Genomic DNA, 12,590 nt, shown 5'->3' on the forward strand with positions numbered 1-12,590 from the left:
GGTGGGGAGGGGGGAGATAAAAGATAAAGGTCGACACCCTGTTGGTAGAGCAGGTGAAACAAACACCTGCACACAATTACACCCCCACCTGGGAACCCCACACCACATACTGCCTTTGCAATAACACTGCCTGATTCCCAGAGGCAAACAGGAAGGAATCCATTTATAGAATATCGGCTTGGTGCCAGGTGTTTTGAATGTAATCTCCTCCCCTAAGATTTGGGTTAAATGGATAATGACTAAATTACATACTCTACACAGTTGGATGGACTCTTTATCCGATAGCACCAGTGTCCTTATAAGAAGAGGGAAGAGACACGGGAGAGGAAACTAAGATGTAGGCAGACATCAGAAGGATAGTGCCACAAGCCAAGGACACCTGGGCACACCTGAGGCTGAAAGAGGCAGGAAGGACTCTTCCCTGGAAGCCCCAGAGGAAGTGTGCCCGCTGACAACTTGTTTTGGACTGCTAGCCTTTGGAACTGCGAGAGCAGAAACACTCCCTTTCTGGTAATTTGCTATGGAAGTCCTGGGCAACCAAGCCTGAGGTGAGGAACCACAGAGACCCAGAGACCCAGAGGCACTAAGTGAAGTGTTGACATTATGAGACATTTGTTTATTCCCCTTCCCCCCCCCACCCCCCCACCACAAACTTTTGCAGCAAGGATTCAGGATCTGGAAAAGGGGCTGCGAACAAATGGATGCACTAGACAAGAAATATGAATTTAGAAGGCATGGGGGGCCAAGCGGAAAACCTTTCTCTGTGGTGGAGGGGCTCTCTGACTCCTGGGTCCCGTTTGCTTTGATTCACTTGAATACACATTTGCCCTTTAGGAATGCAAACAGGCACATCAAAGGTAAAGTTTGGTAAACAGTAAAAGGATTATCAGGTTAGGGGATTGCCTTGAGCCATTTGGCCAACAGTAGGGCAATATTATGCTGATTTTCAGCCCTGCTGAATATCACATTGATATGCTAACTACTTGCTGGTCTTAGCCTCCAGCATTTCCCCCTTTTGTTTTCTTAATAAATTTAAAAAGCTGTATGCCATTTGCAGGGTTTGAGTCCTTTTAAGGCTTTCATTCTGCATCTGTAGACTAGAAATAAAGACACAAGACAATGAAAATGATTGAGTTCTTTCATGGACTTTTAAATTGCTGCCAGGCATTTAAGGAATTAGTTTGTAATAGGCTCCTTCCTGGGCCATCAGTTCTTTGAGTCCCCTTCCAAATCACTGTCCCCTGTGACATGGCAGCAATGATATTTGAGTTCTGGATGGTGGACAAATGGTGAGCAATGACAATGCAGGTCCGACCTTCTTTGGCTTTGTCCAGGGCAACCTGCACCATCGCACAACTGATGACTGCTAGGCTTCTTCATCATTCCCAGGTCATCTCTGGACTGTTTCTCCTCTGTCTTCTTCTCCTCCCATTCCTTATCTTCAGCCCGGGTCCACTGCTATCTGTGACTGGAGCAGTTGACTGTCTGCAGCCACAGGTACAGGGTGAAGCTCAGGGTGCAAGGTCCTCTCTCGGATTCATGTTGCAGAAACCCACATGGGCTTGGAGGAGTTTTCTAGAAATACACAAACATATCCTCGACCAAAAGTTAATAAAGAGACCCTTCCATAAACCAGACTCGGGTTCTTTCTATTTAACCAGACCATTTTCCTTTGGCTTATTCTGACACTAGTGTAATTCCATGAATGTCTTGCCATCAGCATCATAAGTGAAAAAATTTAAAGTGAAAAAATTTAAAGTAATTAAGGCTTGATGTAATTTACTTACAGATTTCTCCACTATCCCTTCTTTTTGTTTTTTAAGTTGGGATTTTAGAGCCCTTGAGGCAGATGTAACATGCAAGGGGGACATTCCTTGATAATCTGTTTTGCCTGCCGCACAATATTTTGGCAGGCTAATGTAAAAGCTGATGAGATTCGGTGGCCTGTTTTTTTGTGTGTGTGTGGCCTGTTTTAATAAAGCAACTAGTTGATCAGCACATGCATTTCCTTTTGTTAAAGGACCAGGACAATTTAAATGGGATAAATAGATTCTGGTCACTGAGCCATTTTAATCGAGCAGTCTCAATTCTATTTACCAGGCCAGCAGTATAGGCAGATTAGAAATAATATTAAGAGGCTTGTGGAATTCCTGCGATGCAGCCCTGATGGCTTCTAATTCAATTCTTGGCACAGAAGTATGACTGGTCTGTATTCATTGCATGATAAGCAGCTTTACCATTAGATGAACCATCAGTAAAAAATAGTTAATGCTCCAGGAATAGGTTCCTCCCTAGTATTTTTTGGTATAATAGTAGGGGTGTAATATAAAACTTGTTTTTAGTAGGTGACAACTAAGTATCCCTGAATATCCACTTAATCCAATTTTCCAATTTAAATCAGTCTGAAATAAGGTTTATTTTCTGACTTTATTTGTCCTTGGGTGTGGACAGTAAATGACACTAATTGGATTTCTGCTATTAGTCTTTTGAATATATTGACAAGCTTTGTTTAGGGAGGCAAAATGCAAATTATTTATTTTTAAGTGTCCTTGGTTTAGGTAAGATAGGATTTACCAGGTGGCCACAAACCGCTTGGCATTTATATTTTTTAGATGGTTGCAAACTGCTGTTACATGCGAGCCGTGAAATTAGAAAATGATTCTGTAGATCTTTGCATACACTTAATAAAAGCTTTGTTAGGATTTCTAGGTATATTGAATAAATTTTCCATTTCTCCCATAGGGATTTTTAGATAAGGTCTTAACTAATTAATGTTCTCTAATGATTTCTAAAAGTCATTTAAAGTTTTAAGGCAATTTTTTTGTATTTCCACCTTTTGAGGCCTAATGCATTGACTTCTAATTACAGTTCCTAGATATTTAAAGACCATTTCCCTCTGTATTTCTTCCCAGAGGAATCTCTAAGCCACATTTAAGGAGTTTCTTTTACTTTCTTTTAAACAGAGCAACAAACTTGGTTGCCTTTCAGAAAAACCAGTAGGAGAGAGGTACTCTGGTCAATACTACAACGCATACATTTCAAGTAAAAGTAACTCTTTTTTTACTTATGGCGTCTCATTAATGGTGAGATTTAATGCTTGAATAATAACTTTTAGTTTACTTTGCAAATAGTAGCAGAAGAGATTTTAAAATTTCTTCTTTTTATTAAGCTTAAATTTACTTTTAAACAGCATTCTTTTGGCTAGTGCTCATTTGCATACGTATGCAAATTTTACTTTGGACTTTGTTAGAACCAATTGCTCATAAAATACTGGCTTCTCATATAAATGAGTTTATATGAGACCTTGATCATATTGTAAAAAGCTAATTTATCAAGTAATTAAAGTATGCATCTTTATTGAAAAAGTAAAGTAAGCAAACTTATACATTTGACCTATGAAGTACAGATGCCACCCCACCCCCCAAGCCTATCTGAAGAGCAGTCTGTCTGAGGCATTATGTATGTAACCTTGTTCTGCCCTCCCTTTTTGTATTAACCATTTACTCTGTCCTTGGCAGGAGATAAGGGTAGTGGTCTAGCCTTTGTTTAAACTTCCTTGAGATTTTATGACCCTTTTATAACTTTTGCAAATGGTTAACTTTAGAATTCATTTCTCTCTTTCAAAACTTCTTTTTTCCTTCTCATTATATACATAACCTTTATAAATTTCATACTTTCAAATTAGTCTTCAAATCTTCTTTTTATGTCCTTCAAAAATGCATTTCTACTCTAATATTCTTTCTTTCTGTTATTAACTTGTATATACCTTCAGCAATCTGTATAGACCTTTTCCTTTAAAATGTATGTCCTGCCTTCTATTATTAAAACTATACAATATTTAAACCTTAATTTTACAATGATAATTAAAAGTAAAGAGCCAGCATTTCTTAAATTGACATTTATCAATACACTTTTTGTAATTATTCTAAAAGATATCAATTAAATTTAAATTGGTTTTTATATTAAAAATTTGGTTCAGACCATAGAGTTAATTCTCCTTTTTTTAAAAAAAATCAGGCCAATAAAATATTATATTCTAAGTTGAAATTTTACTACACATGGTACACATAAAGACTACAATATATTTTGAACTACTAATTTTTCAAGAGAAAATATAAGAATTATTTTTCTGAAAGATGAATTTCTATACTTTATGTATTTTGTTATCATAACCATATAATTTCTCCCAACTTAATTTGAACTTTTAAACTCATAGAAACCTCAAATTTTAGGTGGCAAGTTAAATACTTAGCATTTCTTAGATTAGTAATACATTTATATTTTTAAGGATATATTTCAAATAAAATACAAGACTTATTTAATTAATAGATTTGAATCTATCCTCTAGATTTTTTATATGAGGCAAACTCAGGTTAATATTTCAGTATTTTGTCATTTTAAAATACCTAGATATTTAATAATTTTTTATTATTTAATTCAGCAATGTTCTAAAGCAGTGATGGTGAACCTTTTGAGCTCGGTGTGCCAGCATTTTGAAAAACCCTAACTTAACTCTGGTGCTGTGTCACATGTATAAATTTTTTGATATTTGCAACCATAGTAAAACAAAGACTTATATTTTTGATATTTATTTTATATATTTAAATGCCATTTAACAAAGAAAAATCAACCAAAAAAATGAGTTCGCGTGTCACCTCTGACACGCGTATCATAGGTTCGTCATCACTGTTCTAAAGTTTTAAGTTACCAAAGAATTTGGAAAACTATATATGAGGCTGGCGAATATCCCTGCCTGTCACCCGGAAAGCTGATGAGAAGGCAGGGGGAAGAGGGAGCAGGCTCATAGCCACTTGAATGTAAAACTGCCACATTCTTCCTTAGAGATAACAGGTGAGGTTATGGCTGTGGCTTCTCTGGGACTGGCCCTTTCCTCTAACACAGAGCACAGCCAGTCTCCTCTTGAGTGACTGGACTTTCACTATTAATCTATTTATAATTATTACTGAAAAGCTTTATTACAAATTCTTCATTTTAGTTAAAGTTCTTTATTTATGTTTGAATAATTTTGAGATTTTAAAGCCAATTATTATTATCCAAGGCATTTTCTTTGGCAAATTCTGTAACAGAGATAACTTATTGACTTTCAGTAGCTTTAATGTTAAAGTATTATTTTATTTTATAAAACCAGGAGTGCCCCTGGAGACCTGTGAGGCAACCCTGGAATGCAGTCCATTATTATTCAAGAACTACCCATTATTATGGAAACACTAATCTTATTGCCCAAACACAGCCTGTATATTTTCCTTGTGTCGTTTTTGCCATCTTTTAAAGAAAAATAGCCTTGGGTTTATTCTATAGCATCTGTGAAGAGATGGGGCTCAGCCCAAGAGGCCACCCAAAATCAGGCGGGCGCTCCTTCTCTTAAGCTAGCCTTTTTCTCTTCATGGGTACAGAAATCCCAGATGCCTCCCTAAATTGCGAGAAATGTCTCATCTATTCAAATTTCAAATGACAGACTGGGAAATAAAAACATGGCAAAAATGAGACTTTTAATAACACTCCCGGGAGTGGGCGTCCATTTTACAGGATCACCAAAGGACCTAGTAATTAATGGGCTGGGGCCTTTTTCAGTTACTTCCCTTTGTCTGGGGAATTTTCTTAGAACCTGTGTTATTGGCCACGTGTACTGCTCATACTCTTTCTCCCCACCCACAACCTGTTTGCTTTGGGGAAATTCAGTAATGGTCTGTCCATCTACTGCTTCTTTTCTATTAAATTAAATTAAATTAAATTAAATTAAATTAAAGGCATGCTTAATAGACTAACAATAAACAAATTAAATCAAACAACAAAGACAGATAAAACAACAATTAACAGACAAGCGCCCATAACACATAGACAAGACTTAATAAATCAGAGTTCTTTTCATGGATCTTTCTCTCCATAGCATTGACTGACATCTAAAATTATTTTTGCTAAAATCTGTCTGTCCCAAGGCATCATATGGTAATTTTCAGACAAAGAATTAAAGAGTCCTTTTGTTAAATGACCGTTAGCCCCATTTTCTCTAGCTGTTGAGCCTTTCCTCACTAGAGGCGGAGGATCCGGGGCCTTAGATATTACAGACTTTTGATCACCAATACGAATTGGGCATAATGCCGTTCAAACAAGAGCCCACATAGTTGAAGATGACAAGTGCACTCATATTCCTTGAGCCTGATTTAAGAGAGTACCTTTTGACATTTTAATTCCTTTATCCTTGAGCATACAAGCTAAAAATTTACAATGATGTTTTTGCCTTTTACTCTAATTTTTCCCCATTATAGCCTGGCTGAAATAAAAGATGTTTCCACCCACTTTACTGTTCACGACTCTGAAGCTGGCACAGGCTTTGTGCGCAGTGAATTTCTCTACCTTTTCGGTGAACCTCCCACCTTTCCGGTGAATTGCCTTTTTTCTTTGTTTTTCACTCCAGTGAATCTTCTTCTCCAGATGCCCCACGTTGGGCGCCAGAATGCCGCAACTTTTTGCAGCAAGGATTCAGGATCTGGAAAAGGGGCCTCAAACAAATGGATGCACTAGGCAAGAAATATGAATTTAGAAGGCATGGGGGGGCAGGGGAAAACCTTTCTCTCTAGTGGAGAGGCTCTCTGACTCCTGGGTCCCGTTTGCTCTGATTCACTTGAATACATATTTGCCCTTTAGGAATGCAAACAGGCATAGCAAAGGTAAAGTTTGGTAAACAGTAAAAGGATTATCAGGTTAGGGGATTGCCTTGAGCCATTTGGGCCAACAGTAGGGCAATATTATGCTGATTTTCAGCCCTGCTGAATATCACATTGATATGCTAACTACTTGTTGGTCTTAGCCTCCGGCACCTCTCTCTCTCTCTCTCTCTCTCTCTCACACACACACACACACACACACACACACACACACACAGAGGCATGTTCCTAATTAAAGAATTCCTCTGCATCCGGCCAGCATAACTCAGTGGTTGAGCATCGACCTATGAACCAGGAGGTCATGGTTCGATTCCTGGTCAGGGCACATGCCCAGTTTTCAGGCTTGATCCCCAGTGTGGGGGGTGCAGGAGGTAGCCAATCAATGATTCTCTCTCATCATTGATGTTTCTATCTCTCTATCCCTCTCCCTTACTCTCTGAAATCATTAAACATATATTTTAAAAAAGAGAATTGCTCTGAAGAGTTTATCTTTAACTTGTTGAATGGCCCTGGAAAAGCAGGAATGTTCACCCAAAAATGTTCACTCATGCATGCATGCACGCAACACGAGGGGGTGATGGGAGAACCGGCTGGAGTCCACAGGCCACCACCTCTTCCTGGCCCCATGCTCTCCCTAGGGCAACTGGGTGGCCTCAACGACATGCCATGGAAAGGCTTGCTGAAGGAAAACCATTGTGACAATCCGTGACCACTGTTAACTGCTAATTGAGCATCAATCCAGTGGGTAAATTCTCAAAATGAACTTGGGGAGGCTGCTGACTGGAATGCTGAAAATTCTCTCACACAGGACAGGGAAAGGCAAGTTCTGCCCCTGGCTGGTGCAGGATGAGGAAAAGCAAGTGACAAAGTGACATCAGAGGACAATGTGGAAGCCGGGGGATGGAAAGAGAAGTGGGTCTGGACAAGACCATATTTGTCCCCTAAGGTACCACTTCCAAGGGACATGCTGCCTCTAACCCTTTCTCACATAGAAATCCTGGAGTCACATTCATAGGCATGAGAAGTTTGTGTCTACCCAAACAAATTCAGAAAAAACTGAAATAACAAGAAGTCCTGACTATTCTGAAAACATGCCATTGAGTCAAGTTCTTCCTTTACAATAGAAATGTGTTCCCATATATAGAGTATTGATTCTTGCACATTGGGGTGACTGTCCTTGTCCCCATTTTCTCTGGTTCCCATTTTTGGTTGAGCATATGTGTTTCTGACAGTTTCTCTTCACTGTTCTGCATCGCCTTTTGGCCACTCAATTCTCCCCTGGTCCTTCTGGCCATATTTTAATCTTAAAAAATAGCATCTGAGGGTGTTTCTTTGGCTCATCAACAGAATGACCCAAAAGCAAGAGGCTGTGTGATTGTCATGGACGGGGATTTTGAAAATGGCTGTTTTCTTTGGGTGTCTTCTTACAGATACCAAGCCCATTCAATCCGTTGCTGTCTCGGTGTTGTAACCTGTGGAGGACAATGGGGGCACAGTGCCTCCTCCAGTGAAATCAAGACCGCCTCCCAGGGAGTGATCTGCTTGGCCCCCCCAGGGAGCCAAATGCCATCTGGGGACTCTGGGGCTGCTGAGTTTTCTCCAAAATCCAGTCCACATACTTGACCACATTGGTGTAGACGCCTGGTCGCTCCTTTTCGGCACAGCCATCGCTCCAACTTGTGATGCCCACCAGATACCTGGCCCTCGTTGTGTTTATAGGACAGGGGGTCCCCGAGTCTCCTTAGGACAAGGGGAGAAGAGGAAAGGCATACAGATCAGTCCAGGTGCTTCTCATTGGAAATGTATTTGTCTCAGAGTGATTTCACCTCAAATTCTGCCATGGCCGTTTAATAAACTCCAGTGCAAAGCCAATAAATACACCGGGTTCCTTGCTCATTGGCAGGAGACTGCTTTTTTCAAAAATTAATTTATTTTGTATTAACATTGGTCAACAGGATCACATAGGTTTCAGGTGTGTGTTTCTATGTTACAAGATCAGTGCATTGCACTGTGTGCCCACCACCCTAAGTCGAATCATCTTCTGTCACCATATATTAGGTCCCCTCCATCCCCCACACCCAGCCCCCTTCCCTCTGGCAACCACCACACTGCTGCATGAGCTCAGGAGGTTCAGTTCTATCTCTGACATGTGGGTGAAATCTCAGAGGCTAAGCAGGTGGGGCCTGGTTAGTACCCAGATGTGTTCAGTGCCCTACTTTGAATATACTTAGTTAGTTGAGAATGCTGTTACCTTACAGGTGTCCTTCCCTCCGTCTTTATAGCCTGCACAGATCATCTGATTGGTTATCTTATGTCCTGGGTATCTTGCCTGACAATCTTCGCGCATCATCAGGGGTATCTTGGTTTTCTGGAGAGTATTTTGTATTTTGCCTGTGAAAAATTTAGTTTGTTGCCATAACCGGTTTGGCTCAGTGGATAGAGCGTTGGCCTTTGGACTGAAGGGTCCCAGGTTCGATTCCGGTCAAGGGCATGTGCTGTGGTTGCAGGCACATCCCCAGTGGGGGGTATGCAGGAGGCAGCTGATCAATGTTTCTCTCTCATCGATGTTTCTGACTCTCTGTTCCTCTCCCTTCCTCTCTGTAAAAAATCAATAAAATACATTTTTAAAAAAATGCAGTTTGTTAATGGAATAATCATATATATAATATCAGTATAAATAGGTATTTAAAATATAAATAAATGTATTTAAAGTCAAAATTTTACCTGCATAAAAATCCAGAAAGAAAAAAATCCTGGGCTTGTCTCATAGATCTTTTATAATTACAGTGTAAGGGAGACATTATTATCACTATTGTACTATTTTGTTAACATTAATAAGTTAAGAAATTACTTAAGGCTCTAACTGAAATAACTTGCCACAGAAAATAATTGGATGACAGGCTAGAACATTTACAGAGAAGAGCTAGGTTTCACATTGAACTTCATTAAAAATAATTTGTCTCTAAAACGAATGTCATATTTAAAATTCCCAAACAGATGTGGTATCCTCCTCACTTGGGGGGTTTTGTCTTTCCCTCTTTTTCACCAGGCTTTCTGTAGTACATACTGCTATTATTTTACTTGCATTTTAGCTGGAAGACGTGATATAGCAGAAAAGGTTATGATTAAATTGTGGTTTACCTGTAAAATGGGGCATGGAGAGAAACATCTTTTTTTTTTTTTTTTACCTCTTATTTCTCTGTGCCCCATCCAGTCCCCCAGCAATCAGTATATATTACATCTCTATCTGCTTTGGAAGGTAGGCATATGGGTCATTGAAAACCTAAATTTTAAAACATAAAATTTAGTTATGTTTATAGATGAAAAAGATACCTTCTTTCCCAGGAGGATTTGCCTTCTGTTTGCATTATTTAGTATCTTCTTTATTTAATCCGTTCATTTTCACTCATTGTCATACCCTTCCACCCCTCATGTTTGCACAGTCCAGGATGAGGGAAGAGAGACAAGCCATGGCCTCCCCCATTGTCCAGCACGCCAACTGGACTGTGCCCTGGAAGTTGCTTTATTGCTCTGACCTGCAATCCTTCTGTTCCTAAAAGGAAGCTATAAACCATCCTTGATATCCCAATGTTGTTAAAATTATGCCATTTTGTGCATCTGAAGAAGCCTGCAGAAAGCATATCATTTTACCCAAACCCTGAATAAGATTCAGTAATTCGGAATGAGTGTCAGCCTTCAGTCTTAACAGGAGGAAAGACTAGCTTTGCAAACACTCTTCGTTCATAACAGCACGTGGAGAGATGGCTAGGGTCAGGACACATGATATCTAGCTCAGCATTGTAGACAACTTGCCATTTTAAATTCTACATACCCGTGTAATTCATTCTTGTTTGCAGTTTCAACAAGGCAATATCATACCCACTTTCTTCCATTTGATATTGAACATGAATTATTAGTTCTGGAACCCCAAAGAAAGTTGTATTCTCTTTTACTTGCGATTGATATAAAATGCCATCATAGACATGCAAATCTTTAAGTGACTCTACTCTAAGGAGTAAATAATAGAGAAAAAAATTTCCTTTACCAAATAGCTCTCAAACATTTGAATTATTTTGCTATTTAACTGGGATTGATTGGGATGTGGGCATTGTAACCTGTGGAGGACAATGGGGGCACAGTGCCTCCTCCAGCGAAATCAAGACAGCCTCCCAGGGAGTGATCTGCTTGGCCCCCCAGGGAGCCAAATGCCATCTGGGGACTCTGAGGCTGCTGACTTTTCTCCAAAATCCAGTCCACATACTTGACCACATTGGTGTAGATGCCTGGTCACTCCTTTTTGGCACTGCCATCGCCCCAACTTGTGATGCCCACCAGATACCTGGCCCTTGTTGTGTTTACAGGACAGGGGGTCCCCGATTCTCCTTAGGACAAGATCAGTGCATTGCACTGTGTGCCCACCACCCTAAGTCGAATCATCTGTGGAGGACAATGGGGGCACAGTGCCTCCTCCAGCGAAATCAAGACCGCCTCCCAGGGAGTGATCTGCTTGGCCTCCCCCTTGGGCTGACCTTTGGTCCATCACTCCTATTCCAGCCTGGGATGCTTTTCTGTTTGTGAGTTGTTTGTCACGTGTCCCTTCCAGATCAATAACATCACCTGGGAATTTGTTAGAAATGCAATTTCTTGAGCCCCAACTCAGACCCAGTGATCAGAATTTCTAGTGGTGGAACCCAGTAATCTGGCTTTTAATCAGCTCTGCTAAAGTTTGAGAACTACTGCTATAATAAAAAGTTGAGCAGCCCCCACTCAGTATGTCCAGTTCTCCCCCATTCTCTCCCCCTTGGGCTGACCTTTGGTCCATCACTCCTATTCCAACCTGGGATGCTTTTCTGTTTGTGAGCTGCTTCTGCCCTTTGGTCTTGTTGACAGTTTGGGGATCTCTGATGCAACTCTTGATACCTTTCAGGGACTTTGATTCAGAGTTATCCCCTGTGTTTGTTTCCTGTCTTGGCTGCCTCAAGCAGGAGAGTCCATTCTATTTCTATGTCCTGAGATGCCAAACACCAGACCCTCCCCTCCTGGTTGGAGGCTTGGGCAAATCTGCTCCAATAACCTACATAAGATGGGAGTGAGGACCTCATAAACAACATTTTTCTAGAGCAGTGCTTTTATGTCTCAGTGGGTATATGGGTTGCCTGGTTATTTTTTTTTTAATGCAGATCTCAATTCTGTGTCTAGCATTATACTTTGTGTTAAGAAATATTTCCTTGGATGGCAATTTTTCTGTATCTTCAGAAAGTTTAGTTGTATTATAGATCAATGACACTACAAGACATAATGAATATCTCGATTAGACATTTCCGTTCATATTAGGATACTATTTCATCTAATAGAGTGCAGCAAAATCTAATTATCTTGTGCCACTTCATTCAGAAGGTCCATTAAAAAGACATAAAGTTTTATTTTCCCTTATCTTACATTTTCTGCTTTAGCTATCAATTACACCTGATACATTCTGTAACCTTTACAGAATAGAGTTCATATTGTCAACAGAGAAGAACATAATGAAGGAAGGAGGGTGCAGAATGGATTCTGAATTTAAGGCATAAGTGCTGATTCCTATTTTATAACTATGTCGACTTCACTAACAACAAAATTTGCTATGTCCCTTTTAATGCTTGGTTAAACTAAGATAACAGACTTATAAATACTCCTACTTGTCTTTGGTAAACTTATTGTGAGGAAAACAGGGAATGTATGAGATATAACTGCTTTGACTGACTTTGTAAAGAAGAAGGAGCCATCCAAAGATTCCCATCAGAGCCCCTGGACATTAAATAATAAAAGCCTTAAATCACGTGATTTTATGTAAATCAATAAATCCTAAAAGTATAATAGGGTGCGATGGTATTTTAAGGAGTGTGTGTGTTACACTTTTTCCTG

At 39.8% G+C, this 12,590-nt stretch overlaps 1 pseudogene; it reads right to left on the reverse strand.

Moving 5' to 3' along the window:
• Positions 1–10,996, reverse strand: part of LOC102441129 — a 14,136-nt pseudogene extending 3,140 nt beyond the window's left edge.
• Positions 10,997–12,590: the final 1,594 nt, after the last annotated feature.

The sequence above is a fragment of the Myotis lucifugus genome, unplaced genomic scaffold (assembly GCF_000147115.1).
Source record: "Myotis lucifugus unplaced genomic scaffold, Myoluc2.0 scaffold_102, whole genome shotgun sequence".
In the NCBI taxonomy this organism is placed as follows: Eukaryota; Metazoa; Chordata; class Mammalia; order Chiroptera; family Vespertilionidae; genus Myotis; species Myotis lucifugus.